This window comes from Linepithema humile, chromosome 1 (genome assembly GCF_040581485.1).
Source record: "Linepithema humile isolate Giens D197 chromosome 1, Lhum_UNIL_v1.0, whole genome shotgun sequence".
NCBI lineage: Eukaryota > Metazoa > Arthropoda > Insecta > Hymenoptera > Formicidae > Linepithema > Linepithema humile.
Window position 1 is genome coordinate 4,925,803 of NC_090128.1, and position 17,813 is coordinate 4,943,615.

General features: G+C 40.6%; 1 protein-coding gene across 6 annotated transcripts in view; it reads left to right on the forward strand.

The window, feature by feature from the left end:
* Positions 1-17,813, forward strand: part of Sidpn (similar to Deadpan) — a 137,798-nt gene that overhangs the window by 26,724 nt on the left and 93,261 nt on the right. For all 6 annotated transcript variants that reach the window (XM_012371773.2, XM_067361288.1, XM_012371784.2 and 3 more), the window contains exon 3: positions 2,814-2,869. The gene's annotated coding sequence lies outside the window, so the exon portion shown is untranslated. The remainder of the gene's footprint in view (positions 1-2,813; positions 2,870-17,813) is intronic.

Below are 17,813 nucleotides of genomic sequence, written 5' to 3' on the forward strand. Positions count from 1 at the left end.
GTACCATCGTTCATTTCCGGCTAACTTCCACTTGCTCGCCGTTTTCCTGCCTCACGCGCGTCGGTTTTTACCCTCGGGATTTCCCTTATGATGCATAGAATGTCCTACGAAATGTCTATTACATTTCGTTGCTCACGCGAAATCTCGGTATAGAGAATCGCATAATTAAAATCAGTATTGCGATTACTTAAACTAGTCGATAAGATGTAATTAATTTACTTCAAAAATTATTTATATCTCAACAAGCAACATCTATTTCTTACTTTTAAGTGGAAAAAATAATAGTACTTAAATGGAATAAAAAAATAGAAATTGCAAATTATTATTTATTTTGAAATTATTTAATTATATAGACGCACACTTATTAAACGTTGTAATATTTACCGTTAGAACGCTTTAAAGAGAAAAATCTGAGAGAAGCCGCAAAAGACATTGAAATTGCTAAAGTTGATACTGAAAATTATAGAGTTTTTCAATTGAGTTACAAAAATATTTTTTCCAGTGAACTTGATGCGAATTGTATTTTTGTAGTATATTTCTGCGAAATATTTTTATTGTCGTCGATATTATGAAGTGTGCCCGTTATACCATTGAGATAGTCGCTTTTAGATTTTTCGCTGGTTCGATTCATGAATTGTTTATGGTAAAGAGATCGATTTGCTCGTTTATGCTGCGCTCGCGCAATTTCCCAGTTAAAATTTTTTTGCAGAAGAATTAGTTATCACACGCAAATATGTAAACGGGCATTGCATTATTAAAATGGCAGGAAATTTTTCACCCCTCGAATGTCTGAGAAACAATATTGTGATAAAACGAAAAGGAGAAAAAATAGCGGACGGCGCAATCAATGTTTGCTTACGTGGGACCGCGAAAGAATTTAATTATACCCGCCGTATTTTCTTGCCACTCTTGCCAGAGAATGGGATAGCCAAGGGGGAAGGGGAAACTGGCTGTTTGGAAGGGCGCGCGGTGAATTCCATTTTCCCCGCGAGAACGATGGTCCTCCCGCTGCTGTCAACGGCAGCAGGGAGCAAAAAAAAAGGGTCCGCGTGCGTTCATGTCACCTGCGTCGCTCGCCACGATTTTGCGAGGGGTAACAAGATCTATTTATTCAGCGCGGTCCGGGGAGATGCAATGAGGATAATTGCAAATTCGCGTCCCCGAACAGTCGGCTGAGATTCACGAACCGCGAAATCGGGAACGGTTATCGATAACTCGTTCATTTGCAATGCAGCTGTGTACTGCACGTTCTTAAATATATGATTTCTTTGCATCGTCAAATTTAAATATTATATTATAATCGATATTTTTAAGGAAAACAAATTTGTTTGAAAGGAATATCGACGGTTTAACAACTCATTTAAAAAGACAGAGAATAGAAAACCTTTTACGCATATGTAGTGATATTATCTTCACATATATTATCTTAACACGCTAACTGCCAGTAATGTTACAACTTTTCTTCATGTTTTGAACCATACAACGATGGTTTTATCGTAAAATTTGTTAGTCTTACCGTGATATTGGTACAAAATGTATCGTGGCCTCTGAAAAGTAGTATCGATACGCCGGTGCGTCGTACAGCAGTCAACGAGTTAATGATATTGAAATAAAACAAATTGTATTTACTTACCGACACGATGCGCAGTAGCGGAGTTGATCTACAAAGTTCATCTGTAAAATACAAAAGTAAATCCCGATTAGAGCTGTGTTTAAAATAATTAATGTTTGACAAATAATTATTGCGCACATTGATTAACCCGATATTTTACTGAATATTTTAAGTATTTTAAATATTTTATGTGCGCTACATTATATAAAGTTTTATGTGCAACGAACAACAAATCAATGATCACTTATTGTAAAATCACTCCGCCGGCGTATGACGCCTTCCTGAGCCTCCTCTTACTCTCAGTCCTCTTTTTGCAAATCCTTCGAGAGACTCACGCGATACGAATACGAAAAGTGCACGATATTTAATTAATTAAAACGGCACTCTCGATACGCGTCACACTAGACAAAAGTTAAACTCGAATATCATTCGACACATTCGATACGAAATGATCCAACGCGATCGAATACCGCCGTGCAAATAGACAAAGCAATAGGATATTACAAGGGCAAGATCGCGTTGATTTGGAAGAATGCAGGAAGTAGGAAGCAACAATGTATACGCTGATACATAGCGCGAGAGAGAGTGAGAGAGACGGATATAAACATACGCAATAGCGCGACGCGTAAACAACTCCTATCAAACGCCTCAAGTCGATCTCTAAACTACTAACATGGTATGAAATATTTTACGCGATTGCGTGTATCATTTATATCGATCTCTCTCACTCTCTCTCTCGCGCGCTATGTATCAGCGTGTACACTGCTTCCTACTTTTCGTATTCTTCCGAATCAGAGAAATCTGCTCTCTTTCGTTATCTTCTCGTGATTGCCGATGCCCGAACGATTCGACGGACCGTGTTTTGCTCGATCGTTGGTCATTTATTATTTCGTACCACGAAGCCACAAAAACACAATCCTCTCGCTGCTATTACATTATACAAAAATAAATATATAAGTTAAGATTAAAAATGAATATTCGCGGTATAAAATATTTGAAACAATGTATCATTTTGTATGCCGACTGTCCACGCAATGAATCTTGATGGCATAAATTTTACGAAATACAAGACAAAAGATGGAATAGTAATATTTATCGAAATTAATATCGAACATAAAGAATATACGCAAAATATTTTTGAAATAATTATTTTTATTATTTTATTACTGCTCTAATTTCGATTTACTTTTTTATTTTACAGATCAACTTTGCAGTTCGATAACTCTGCGGACCAACAGTGCTGTCGATCCGATGCCGGTGAGTCTAATTTGTCTTATTTCAATATCATTAAAATAATGAATTTAAAAATATATACATATACATGCAAGAGTGCATGAAAATAAAACAAAGCTTCTTTGCATTTATACACTGTTGTGTGTTTGCACATTTTAAATACAAAGTCGTGATAAAAGTCACGCTAGGACATCGTTCCTATGATTCGAGAACTCTTATTGACCCTTCTCGCGGAAATTCTGGGAGGCGAAACCTCGCTGCAGGATAATTCACTGTCGCGACGGGAAAGTCGCGAGATTTTTCATTCGGGGTTCGGCTTAGCGGCCATAATGCCATGTCGAATGGGCGGATTGCTCTTTCTTGGTCCTCTTCTGCCTCACAAAGAAAGGCGTTAGAAGAGGGTGCCTCGACGAACTCGGCGGGATTTTGTGCCGTAAGCATCGGCAATGTTCAAAGTGTCATGATTAAAATTCAGCTCTTCGCGAACTATTATTAACCTTACGCGACTTATTTCGCGAAAATTTTGAAGTCCGAAATTTTTGTGTCCGAAATTCGCGAATTTATTATTGCTATATAAATTATGACAAATAAGATAATATTTAATCAATTAATATTGATTTTATGAAATAATACATTAATTAATGTATTAAATAATACGTTAACACAGAAATTATTGATACTTTAATATTTTCATTCGGAGGTATGTTTGTATTTAGTGGTTTTTACATTTTAAATTTATATTATTAACATAAGATGCTAAATTAATTACAAAATGCACCATTAATTTCTTTCGCTGGCAACTACAAAACTCTTAAGTGTTAATATCATGTCACTGCAATGCAACGCAATTTTCTGTCACGAGTATAAATCGAAAAATAGTCACAGAGGAATAATACCGATTCCGAGAATTATCGAAGCGTAAAAGAACCGATCGCAGCGGTCGCAATAACCACGCGCGGAAATGCACGTTTTCGTTTTTTTGTGTCTCGTTACGTGGTCAGGCCAGAAATTACCTCCACATACATACATTTTGCGGCGCACGGGATTCGTTCGGGGAGAGAACGGGAGGGGCGAAACGGGGGATTGGAAAGCCCGAGGGGTTGTTGACGGGGGGCTGCGCCGGGTTTCGGGGCAATCTGCAGATACCTCGGCTGTGCCTGATTACGTCGCTACCTCTCTAATTACACGGCAACCTGCGACGATACTCGACCCGACTGCCTGAAACGAGGCGGTTCGTGGACCTTCGCCTTCGTGGCTGCCGCCGTTGGAGAGGATGGTGAGAGGGGAGACGAGGTGGTGGAAGCGACGGCAGCGTCGGGCGATAGCACGAGCCGCCACCGCCGACGTCACCATGGGGGGTGAGTCGCATTTTGCTTTACGAATGTCGACGGGGTGGGACAGCGCGTCGATCTTTTCTAGTTATCAGAGATATTCCTGCGATATCGTGATTACTTTGAAAGTTTGTGAAAATATGCACGATGAGCTCTAAGATGAGCTATGTCAGAAAAATATTAAAACGAGAAAATCACACAAATTCTTTTTAACCGTTAACTTTTTTTAAATTATCAATCTTTCATAAATAAAATTTTTTAATGGAAATCTCACAATATACATCACTTTTCTTAATAATCTTATAATGCTTAACGTTAAAAATATATTTTTTAAGAAGCTTTAAAGTAAAGTTCTGTTAATGTTTAATTGAAGTTTAGAGGAATCTAATTTTATGATAAATTTGTATATTATTTACAAAATAGACAATATTTGAAATTTTCAAGATCAATTATTCTGCGCATTATATATTGCATAACAAAATTTTTATTATATAATAACACACATTTTTTTTATTATAATCGCAACGCTGTAGATTCGATAATTTTTTATTTTTGCAAAATATTGTTAAATTGCAACATATTAGCCAAAAATTTCACCAAAAATTACTACTAAATTCAGACACACCGAGTAGATTTCGGAGTCGACGTCGCCGGTTTTAATACGGTTATAATCGACGAGGGGGAGGCGTATCTCGGGGGCAAATAGAGCTTCGCTTCCTCCGCGCTCGTTTCTCTGCCCCACACTTCTCTCAGCGGCTCTCCGAATCGAGAGGAAGACGGCGACCGCCTCGTGGAGTCAGGAAATTGCGACTACGCGATCTCCCACTCTCACTACTCTTCCAACCTTCATCCGCGGTTTCGTCTGTCGTCTTTGGATTTTGCGAATCTTCAATATATTTTTGCACGGGCATGTTTACGGGATTGTTTTATTCTTGATTATATTTACGCGCCATCAATTTAACAACAATAATATGCGCTAATATCGTGCATCAATACTACTCTTTCTAATCGCAGTGAAATTTTTTAACATAAAATAGAAGAGTTGGCAAATGTTATAAATGTCTGCGAATACATTTATGAGCGAATAGAAGTTTATTACGATAAAAAGGAATTATTATTTATCTTAATTTTAGATTCATGAATGACTTGTGCTATAAAAATTATGATTGGGCTACTTTCGAGCAGTTTTACGTAAACTGGTCTAACATTTAGAATAATTAAGCGGTCGAAAAGTATGCGATCAATATCGAGGTGTGAAGAAGCCGAATTAATTAACGAACGTGGCTGGAATTGGAAAGAGAGCATAGGAAGGAAGAGAGTTGGCGTGGCGATGCGCATTTCGCGGCACGCAATGGAATTTACATAATAAACATAATAATAATGACGACGATAATGGGTTAATACGTAGGCAAACGCGCGGCCCGGTTATCCCCCGCACATAATTAACTTCATCGGCGGTCGTATCCTAATTACCACGCCTCGAATAATATTTGTTGATAATGAACATTATTATTGCGTATCGTCGATCGGGTCTCCGACGTCGGGCACGCCCGTTGTAATCGGCGTGAAAATGTAGCCCCCAGTTAGTTCTTTTTACCAGCAAATAATAATACAGACAGTTGTTTATTTGCTTATTTTCTGCGAAAATTAAGCCAAACGGTTGGAACTACAATTGAAAGTAAAAATCGTTTCATTGAGTTAATCACGGATCGCGTTGCAGTGTAATTACAATTTGAAAATGTGGCAAAATTTTATCTTACATTTGTTCTGCGCAAATTTGCGAAATAATAGTGTACTAAATCGTGACTGAAATGCGATCGTGAATGTAATGGGATTGAAGCCTTACTCGTGTCTCAAGTTTCGCCTGAGGATCATCCAAGTGACAGACGTTGATTTCGGTTTCTGTAAGCCGTACGGCAAGCAGTAAGGATGGTTTTCACCTCTTCCACAGGTAGCAGTTCCTGAAATATATCGACATACAAATCTTATTGTTATATAATTTCAGAACTATTTTGTAACGAATTTATAATGCTTACTAAGACATCAAGCAGATAGATTTATTAAACAGATTATACAAATTTTATCTCACAGATATAAAGATTTATAAAACTTTGAGGCATTTTTACCAACTTTATTGGTTGGCAAATTTTTTATAAACAATTTAACGAATCTTAAAGTAGAATACTCTAATTATTATATAAATGAATCCAATATAGCAAGACGATCCGCGTTAAATTATCGTCTTCTCCACATATCGTTATAGAACATTTCAACATTAATAAGCGCAACACGTCGGTCACGTCGCATATTGCAATTACGGAACGAAAGACGAGGAATTTTTCAACAATGTAGAAGCGACAGCAGAGGCGCGGGAATAGTTGAGCCGAGACTTATCTGTAATGCATATTATCGGGTAGGGCGAATGAAACGATTAATGACCGAAACTACAGCGACGCCGTTTCGTTTTCTTCCATTTTCATCATCTTTTTCGTCGCTCTCTTTCTTTCCCCGCTAATATTCAGACCGAGGGTGGCGATGACGGCGGAAATGGAGCAGCACGAGTTCAGCGCGGATCGGTGCGCTCGTTCCTCCTTCTCTCATTCTCTCTCCGATCCTGGTCGTCGTTTCGTCCCTCTGTCTCCGTCCATCTACTGATTACCACTGCACTCGGTCGGTCTCCGGACCACCTCTCCCCCTTCGTTTCCACCGTGACCGATCCGTTGAAGTACTGCGAGACTGGGCGGAGAGTGGACCGCGCGATGAGGGCGCACGAATATATTACGAAAGGAGATCGGGGAGAGAAAAACGCTTCTTTTTTTTTTTCTTTCCATTCGTTTTTCGCTCCCGTTGTAACGCCGGCGCGCCGTAGACGAATACGGGCGTAGAGCGGGGGGAGGGGCAGGAATCGATGCTACGTGACTCTCGAGGATGTCGCGTCTCGACGCGATTGCGAATCGTCCGATTTTACGATTCGGCAGAAGTGCAATCGTTCGGTTTCTCGACTTTGCAAATTACGTCGATTCTGTAAATTGTGATCCTGCCATTTAAATAGACGCGACTTTAGATCCCAAACAAAGCTTATTGTCAGATTGCATTGTTTTTCGTTCTATCGGATAATAAAGTTCGTTTACAATTAAAAAAAAAAAAAAAAACGCAAGGAAAGGTACGTATTTTTTGTTTAAAATTAAATTTATCAGAATTGTTTAATCTTTAAAATTTTTTATTTTCTCTCTAACACATTCTTCAATATTCCAAATAGTGCAAAGTAAAATTTTAACGAGTAAAGTTTGTTAGATGTGGGACGACGTGTGCTGTTGCCTGACGTTAAATATTTTAATTTGAAGCGGTGCAGTACTTTGCGGCTCAAATAACTACCGATTAACAAAGATCGATATGACATTTTTATTATCGGTTGCCGGTCGAATAACGGAGCTCCATTCTCAATACCCGCTGAACATCTTGCACCTGTTCGCATACCAAGCGCCTGATCAGGTTGACCATCGTTTTCTTAATGTTACGATCGGCTCCTTTCGGCCGTTACGAATCACCAATCTCGAAAATATCGCGCTGTTCCGTGTCGTTCGCGAAAGATTGCGTGGCTGATGAAGAAAAATCGATAACGCGGCGAGAGAAATACTTTTTTACATCACTCCGATGATGGATTATAACGAGAGAGAGAGAGAGAGAAAGAGAGAGAGAGGGTCTGTTATTTGACCCGAAGGTGTGCGATAAAATGTAATATTATTTCATATCTTTATTAAATTTTAGTCTGTTTGTCATTGAAACAAAATTTCTACAGAAGATTGAAAAACCAAGGAACCGGAAGTATTCTTTTACCATATATAATAAGAACACACGGTGTTTTAATTAATATTTTCAATACCGGAACAATTAACTCGAATTATGAAATTCACAGTTTTGAAGAATATAAGATCTCTTCAATTTCGTCTTCTCACCCTTAAGCGTACGTCCCTCTTTAAAGCGCATCGCGTGAGCCACGCGCTCTCCTAACGGGTGTTCGCGAAAAAAGATACTTACATTAACGCCATTAAATTTGACGAGAGCATCGATTCTAGAGATAAGTTTCTAGAGATAAGTTATAATTTCTTCCAAGTTTACATCTGGTTGCTCTTTCTTGTTAGAGACGTTAGCTGTGCGTCTAGCAAAGCGTTGAAAAACAAGAGAAGCTGATCGACGGGCTTTATTGCGCTATCATGAAAGAAATAAAATCGAAACTCTTTCGAACTTTGCAGTTTGGGTTGATGTAGAATAAGGCTTGCGCGAATAAAGAATTTCACATTTTTCAAAACGTACATATTGTAGAATAAAAACGTATGAAAACGAAAATTGCTCAACTTAATATACCGTGTTAAATGTTACATAAATCGATAAAAGTAATGATACTATAACTAAAATTAAGAGAGTAATATTAATTACAATATTTACGTAAGAAATTAAAAATGTTTCTTTTATAAAATTGAAAATAAGTGCGAAAGTGATAAAAACATTGAATTTTTAAATATAATTGCTGAAACTTTTTTTCTAAAATCGCAACATTAGCATTTATATCATTTGGATTAATTATAAATAACACCACACATTCTAACATTACATATTATTTATATTAATTTTATTATTATTTATATTGTTTTATTTAATAACGACTTATTTAATAACTACTTTGATTTTCCAACGTCAACGCGACTTCCTCTCGTTGCATATCAGTTTTTTCGGAATTGAGAATCTCTATTCTTTTTCTCATCCCGTATCCACAATCCGCCACCTCTTGTTTTAACGATTCCCGCCCTTCTTTCTCGAACCATCGAATCGTCCTAAACTTCTCTCGCGGCGCGTCCTCGAGAATCGGAAACGGAGCTACTGCGGGAAGAAGAACGCAGAAAGTCGTCTCGCAATGGAAACCGACATCCGGGACGACGAAGGCTGATCGAATTACACACGTCCCTTACCATCGCTCGTCCCTCGATAGGGATTTGGAATTGCAAATATCCAACGCTCGCTCGGTGAATCTGTCCCGCAGGATATCTTTCGTCGACAATAGGGACCGTCGTAGTCCTTCGAAAGAAGCCGTCGTGGGCTTCTAGTATATATTTAACAACGTGCGATATCGTAGCAGGAAATCGGAACGATTGCAAAAATGTGGCGATCCTTCGCTTAGCAACATTTTCAGAATTTTCAGTCCTACGCAATGCTCGTTTTGTTACAAAGATTCTTGGTGGATTATTTTACACAATGAATCGCTTTTGAAAAATTACTTTTCCACGTTACGCATCAATTCTATAATTGTCCCATTTTCTTTTTTTTTCATAAGAATCGTGCATATATTAGTGAGGAATACATTTATCAACCGGATTCTATTGCCTGCATTTTCGAGTGTCTCGATTTTGTCAGAACGACCGGAAAATGGCTCGGCAAGAACGATAATCCGTAACGACTCAGTCGAAGATAAAAGGAGGAAAGGAGGGTCGTTAGGAGAGTCGTGTAGATATAGCGCGGCAACGGATGCAGGATTATAGAGGTGCACAGAAGGCAGAGCCGTTGCTAGAACCGAAGAATTATCTAGACGAGTCCGTCGAACATCCTTCAGTTTCTATAAAGAATTCTAAGTTGGATAAGTCACCGTCTCGCTCCGCTAATCACAATGCCACTTTCGATCTCCGAAATTCTATCAGCGTCCTTTAATTGCAACGTCCTAAAATTTAACTAACTTTGTTATCTTTTTAATTACAGTCCTTTATAATTTACTACAATTTGCCATAATCGACATTGATCTTTAGTAGAAATGCTATACTTTAGGTCCCGGAAATTTTTAGACACTCAGTTCTCCCAGCCTTTTCTGTTTTCTGATCCCAAAATTTTATAAATTTTATAAATTTCTAATTTATTTTATTCTTGATTCTTTACGGACCAATTAATTTCATTTTTCGATTAATATCGTATTTTTCTTTTTTTTTTTCCTAGTGATCGCTGAGACCGCTTATCGATAAATCGCGTTCCTCCGTCGTCCTCGACGTCGCTCTGACGAATATTTGTGTCAACGGAAATATACCGACGACCACGTATATGTATATCTGACGCGGATCGTTCGGTAGTATCGATACACCGAGAGCAAGAGAGCTGGCGGACAATCGCTTATCCGTCGTCACGAGCGTTTTTTTTTTTTTTGCTCCCTTCCCCGAGGATTTATATTTTACCTCGCGATCGCACGTCGCGACGGGATGGTCGGGGTTAAAAAAAAAATCTGCGGGATCGACCGGAACGAGCACGACCTCGTCGGTGGCTCCTGTAAATTCTTCGGGATATGTATCGATATCGCGCACGCATGCACACCGCGAGTTTTTACTTTGCCGCGGACGAATAAAAACAAAAAAAAAAAATATAACTCTCGACGAGAGCGGCACGCGTAAGCTGTATTTTTACGGAAAAAATGTTGCGAGCTGTGCGAGGTCGTATATGTCGGTATTATTTGTGCATTGCGCGAAACGCGCGTCGTTGCGCGCGCACGCTATCGATGCGGCGAAATTGCGCGTCCGATTGGCGACAACTAACTGCAAACGGACTGTAAATTTTTATCGTTCATAAGGGCGGAATTAAAAATAAAGTTATCGGTAACGAGTAGTCCGAGGAATGCTCAAAATATCTTCGGAATTTACAACTATTTGCTTCTCGAAGCTTTGCACAGGTATCGGTGGACAATTAAAAGTGATAACTATCGTAACGATTGTATATTTTTATTGATTTTAAATTTGTACGGCGCTGATGATAAATGTCGCTCGATTTGAGACTTGCAGTCACTGCAAGAAGCAATCGAGGACAGTCGACGGATTAGCCAAGCGCGGAATTAGAACGCGCGCGAAGCGAGCTCGCCTCGCTCGATACGGCATAAATATTCGCGGCTGCTTGCGGTGAGGTCGGAATTGCGCGACGCCGAAATTAGATGACGTAAATTGCATTACACCGGGTGTCTCGGTGCCGTCGGTTCTCCCCGCCCGGCTGGAGATACGTACCTTGCCAGTCGCGAAGAATGACGGAGGTCTCAATGTCGAAACGCGATCGATCGCTTTCTGAATTATTTGAAGTTGGAAATAGCCGACGCTAGTTTAACCATTGCACTACCGGTGGTTCGCGATGTATATTTTTCATATGCGGTGTGTACACACACGCGCGCCATCGTTATCCGGAGTTTAACGCAGCGCTCCGCCGAAATTTTCGCGTCCGGCTTCCGTGATGTTTCGTTTTTCGCCTTTTACATGTCGTCCCGGTTACAATGGATTAGCGTGGGTTACAATGCTCACTGTGACAGCATTTTGTCCGACTCCGTTGTTGCTGCATTTCTGCTTTTTTTTTTTTACTTTTTTTATTTTTTTTTTATTTTGGTCAAGACAGCTTCCGAATTAGTAACCGCTGCGTACATAACAAATTTTTTCCTTTTTTTTTTTGCTTGAAATAAAACATTTCTTTGAAGATTTAGCGAAATATGAAAATGCGATATTAAACTTAATATTGCATCGTTATTGTTATTATTAATGGGACAAAATACGTGCGGTGAAACGCTTCCGTGCGTCTATCAACATCTGTAGTCATTATCCGTTGGTGTCGGCCGGCGATAATTACGTGGACTGTATCGATCCACTTTTTAGGAAACGGTAATGCGCCGAAATTAGCCGGAAGTACGATATTCGAATTACAACGTTCATTTTGTAAAATACATGATTGCGCGATGTTTGATCCGGCCGGCCGGTCAGCGAAATAACATGGCTGGGCCGAGTTGCGGGCCGAGTTTTGTAAACTGAAAACCGATTTGATATTAACCCAGGGTGAAATTCGAACTTTGCGGCGTAGTTGGAAATATCGCGCATTGATAACAGCCGCAAAACAAAAACCTCCCTCTCCGTTTATTTGCGGTGTAGCATGATGATCAACGATCATCCCGAGTGTCACCTGATATCGACAATCGATTTCAATCGTGGAACATGACTTCATACGATTGTAAAATCGAACTTAAAAAAGCGACGATTAAGCCGGACTAATTTTAGCGTAGGGCTATCATTTTATCGGTTCGATATGACGGCCCCGTTACATTCTTCGCGAAGCCTGACGCAGGGAAACTTGAGAGCCGCAGTATTCAGACTTTAAGTAGAAACTCGTTCTGTCTGCTGATACTCATTCGGCAGGAGGGATCGCCATGGCTCGGGGATTAATCATTGAGCGCGGGTGCTTTGGAGTCCGCATGCAAAATGGCCGCGATCGATCCATCGCACCGCCGACGAAATGATTTCGTAACGAGCTCCCCTCCCCCTCTCTTTATCTCTCTCTCTCTCTTTCTCTCTATCTTTATCTCTCTTTCTCTCTCGTCTTTCTCCTCTCTCTCTCTCTTTCTCTCTCTCTCTTGCTTTTTCGCATTCGCTCGATCTCCGCGTCTCTCTTTCTCGCCGTCAATCTTTTGCTCTCTCGCTTGCTCGCCCGTTTGACGTCTGGTTCACGACCTCGTTCTATTCTCGCTGAAATTACGAGCTCCGTCAGCTCTGTCGGCTCCCCGAAAGAGCGACTCCGCGTGCAACCGCGACGGCGGAAACTTTGTCGCGACGCTCCGTTCGTCCTCGCGCGAGGAAGAAAAGTAGCTCGAAGCGGAGATGAGGACGCGTTATTTTCGACGATTGTTGAAGTTGTTACAATTTAAAAAATAATCCAGCAAATTCTCAGCTAAAGCTAACTTTTTCTACAATTGCGTTATATCAATACAACTTATTTACAGTGCAATCAAAATTTACATTCTCCGGTTAACCCTGTTTTTTTTTTTTTTTTCTATCTATTTATGATGATGGCGACGCGCCGATTAGCGTGAGATTTTTTGTCATAACTGCTATATCGATTTAAATCCCTGATTATTTTAGCGTCATCGATCGAACCCCGGAGCCGGAGCGACGCGCGACTTGCAAACTTGATTACGTCCTTTTTTTAAGTGCTGTTCATCCACGCTTGCGGTCTGTCGATTACATGCACTGTCAATTACGCGCATGTAACGAAATTGATTAGCCCGGGACCCGATGCGCAGTGCGTAAAGGTTGCGGTCGTAAAATGGTCTTAATGGTCTTACCTCGTCCGGTCGGAATTAATTTAGCGCCGCTTTGTCGCGCTATTATAAGCCGCGCAAGAACTTTTTTTTTTTTTATGACAGCTGAAGTGTTTACTATTACGACGAATAGAGTAGCGACATTTTGCGCACCGTAATTTTATAGTAAAAATTTAATCTCTATTACTTCTGGCTTAAAATCTTACAGTTTTTTAATCTTTTAAATTGATATCGATTTATTACGATAAAATTCTAAAAATGAACACAGATGATGCAGAAATGAACGGCGGAGTGGAGAGCATTTTATTTCTGCGTTATCGTTAAATTCGCACGGGGGCGGAGGTTGCGCGCGAGATAAACCGCAGACAGGTTGGAGCATTGTTTCTGATATGAGCATTGACGTAAATGTTGCCCACGCGAACGCGCAGCCTTCTCGCGGCCACTGCTCGCTATCGGTCGACGTTGACAACGCGGCGTGCACACACATGTCATATGATCGTTATATCGATCACCTCCGGCGTTGCTCCACTTGTCACGAATCTCCTTCACAACGAGAACGTACGTGATATTTAGAGGAAAAACATCATCTAGGAAAATGCATCGCGCGGCGCTATTCATTCTCCTATGACATTAAGTGATATTTTCGAATTAGATTCGTCATTTTGAATAGAATTCGAAATTAAAGTCCGACGATAAATGACTTATCATGTAATGTTTTGTGATTTTCACGATCGAAATTATTCAGTATTCTCTTTCATTTACAAAATCATATGGTATAAACAATACTTTTGATACAAATCGCACCCCTCGCAAAAACAATGACACATGTCGAAATTTTTCGAATTTTGCATTATGCGCGAGTTGTGTTCTAAATACATCGGCTTTCAATCGGGAAAAGTGATACGAAAGTTGAATTCAAATACGTCATACTTCCCGCGTGAGTCCGCTATGTTTAATACTGCCGTAAATAATTAATTTTTAAATTATTGCTTAACCATAGACATGTGAAATTATTTTTCGCAAAATCAAGCTTGCTTTAACCGATTTATATAAACGACAGAATTTGAGGTAAAAATCTATCCATTATATTATTAATAGGAAATGTTATTATTAACACAATTCCTTCTTTCTTCTCTCCTGAACAATTTGATATTTTTGACTTGTGCCACTTTTCTTGCGGAGATGCGGTATTCGACCCACGCGAATTTTTAACATCTCTCTATATAATTTCAACCGACAACCATTTCTCACTATCGAGCGCCTTGCAAGGCGTGCAGGAAAAAAAAGGCACACAGACCCGACTCGCCTACGCAATCGCAGCGACATTTTTCTCGCCCCCATTTTGCCACCTCCGCAAGGACTATAGTCCACGAGGGTGCTCGAGCGAGCCAACTATGGTCGCTGATGGCGACTCGAGCCCGAGGGAGATTTTATGACAAACAAGCCGGCAAGTGCCATCTGCGGCTGTCAGAGCCATCCTGCCTCGCTTGATGCCACCCTCTCCCTCCCCCCTGTCCCCCTTTTCGATGCGCCACCTCCTCCCTTCCCTTCCCGTCAACATTAACAACGTCAAGGGTGGTCTGCTAGCTTTGCCGGCCAAGTGTTTGTCAGAGGGGGGGGGGGGATTAGACCGCTCGATGTCCGGCCTGCTGCTGCATCCTCACAGTACGTAGGACCTTTTAGATGAGTGCCATCTAAGTTGCATCCCCTTCGAAACGATGATCTCGCAGGCGCACGTGCAGCAATGTATTTGGGGTGACGGCGCGATCCCTAAGAGTAGAGATCGTAATTAGGGGCGCGAATATGTCGACGTGTTTTATTAAGAAACGAATTACGAGATATAAAATATTCGAAAATAGCTCTTGTACGCATCTGGCGAATTTTTCAACTGTTATCTTTATTATTTTTGTTTATTGCTATTATTTTAATTTGCAATAGATTGGAATAATAGCCGTTCTACTTATCGCGACAACCTTCGAGCATGAAATTACCCCAAAATTTTAGAAGTTTTAAAAATCTTATATTGTATCTCTTTTCAAATCTATTACGGCTCACTATATTTCTTCATTTGTACAATACAGCAGAAAAAATAATAATGTATACTTGATTTTTATAATGATATAAGTATCACGAAGGACAGAAACGGCATAAGAAAAGGCAGAAAAAGAGAGATAATTTACGTTTCAGTCCGACTTCTCAAAGCATCGCGAATGCGATCATCTTGTAGCGTCGAGATCATCGATCGAGATACAACATATATCTTATTCTGCAAGATCACTCTGTCGGATGACTAAAAATTTAAGAGTTGAGGGCGCGCTCCAACCTCTAAATTTCTCAGCACCCGGAAACGTGCATTTGCTGCGCGAAGAGGTGGACCGAAGAAGAAGAGGCGCAGAGAGATAGCGAGAACTCTGAAACGAGCGCGTGAGTAGAGAAGGGAGGGGCAGAGATAAAAAGAAAAAAAGTATGAAGAAGAAGCGTGAAAGAGAGGAGGAAAAAAGTGAGGAAAAAAGGAACGAGGTGCTTCCAGAGTCTCGTGCCACCTACGGTGCACCAGCGGCTCGCCTGCTTATTACGCGACCGAGTCGCTCCCTCTCCCTCCCTCTGTTTCTTCTCTCTTTTAGTCTCTCCGCATTTTCGTGCGACGGCGAAAGTTTTGTCCCTAATGCGAGCCGTTCGCGCTGAACTCATTCGTCTCTTGGATTTCCGTCGCCTCGCATCGGCAGCGGAGAAAGTGCAGCGGCGCTGTGGAAAGTGAACGAAAGCGGGATAGCAGATTGAGAGGCAGCGAGAAAAAAGGACAGAAAAATAGATACACTGATATATTTAATGAAGAACAGAGACGATGTAGCCCGCCGAGAGACAAAACGGATAAGGAAGAAGTCTGAGAGATTTGACGTGGGTTGAGATCTCAACTCATTATATTCTCGAGAGCGATGAAAGCGACGAGCGCGTGATGGGTGACGAAAAGCAGGACCTCTGAGTCAGTACTTGTCCATCCGACGACGGAAAATATCGGTAAAAGCTTATATACATATATATACTTACTTACGCATGCATATACGTACATATGCGCACACACACATATATTATATTTTATATAATATTATTTTTATATATATATATATATATATATTATATGAGCGGTCGGTTGGTCTCTCGGGATAGAATGGAACTCTCGGAGGATGGGGGATACTTAAGCGCGGCCGTGCGCGCGGAGTGGCGGCTCGTGGCAGCAGGCGAGGGGGCGAAAAACGGCTGCGACTAGGGGATGAAGCGAGATGTAGTACGGCGCGGCTCGACTCGACTCAGCGCGGACGCGTTCTGCAGAGGCGCGTGGGATGGGGTGCGCGATGGCGCACTCGGGCAGACTAACGGGAAGCGGCGGGATGGCCCGAGGGGGTGGTGTGGTGGCAACGGGAACGCGGGGTGAGGCTAGGACGGAAGCCAGCAGCCTCCACTTGCGAGCGACGACGCTTCCGATCGTTTCACGCTACGGGTGGCCGCGAAGTGACGAATGCCGCATCTTTCTCATCTCTCGCGAGTTCTCTGACAGACTGCCATTGATAAATTAGTTTTTTTTTTTTTTTCAGATTGGACATTTTTTTTTTTTTTTTTATAGAAAGACTCAAGTCGTGGAAAGATTTAATTTAAATAATTTAAGTTGAATTTTAAGTTCGTAATTGAGAATTTTTTTGGTTTGAAATGAATCGATATCATCTTATTGTTTCATTTCAAAAAATAATGTTTTAACAATACTTTTGATAACTGCTGTGCAAATATCGAGTCAAATTTCTGATTTTTTGAAAATATAATAGCAGCAGCGATCTTTTCTCTTTCTCAAATTATAGACACGTCGACATGAGCATAATTAATAAAGTCCAATATTAATTAACATAATTAATATGTTTCTATACCAGCGATATATAATTGTTAAGGATTAATAAGCGCGCCCGCATGTCGGAGAGAGAAGGAGAAATTACGCAGAACGAAATATATACCGGGTGCGTCGTTAAATTTTCTCATTTTTTCAAGCTCTAAAAAAGTTGAAAATTTTATTCGATGCAGTAATAAATTGAATGATAAAGCAATGATAATTCCAAATATTCACATTAGACGGATTGAAAATGAATTAGTCGCACTTACTTGACAAGAAGTGGAACACTACGGCACTTGAGAGGCATAAAAGAAGGCAACGACGAGATATAAAACGTTCGGACTCAATAATAAAGAGGGAAACGTCATAATGACGCCGTAACTTCTAAAAATTCGATAATAATTGTCGAGGCAAACTTATAGTCTCAAGCATCTTACGAATAACGCGAGAGAGATTTATCCTGCATTATCCTGTATCAATTATTAATCAAAAAATGCGCTGTTCCCGATAGAGCGACGCGCTGCGCCGCGAATATAACGCTTATCGATTTTCGCGGCGCGACTCTTTAATCTTGGTAATCGAGCGAACGTCCCCGCGGCCGCCCCCCTGCGGCGTCGCCTATTCATTAACGGCGTAAACGGCGAATGACAGCTGGCGCGTTGTCAAGTC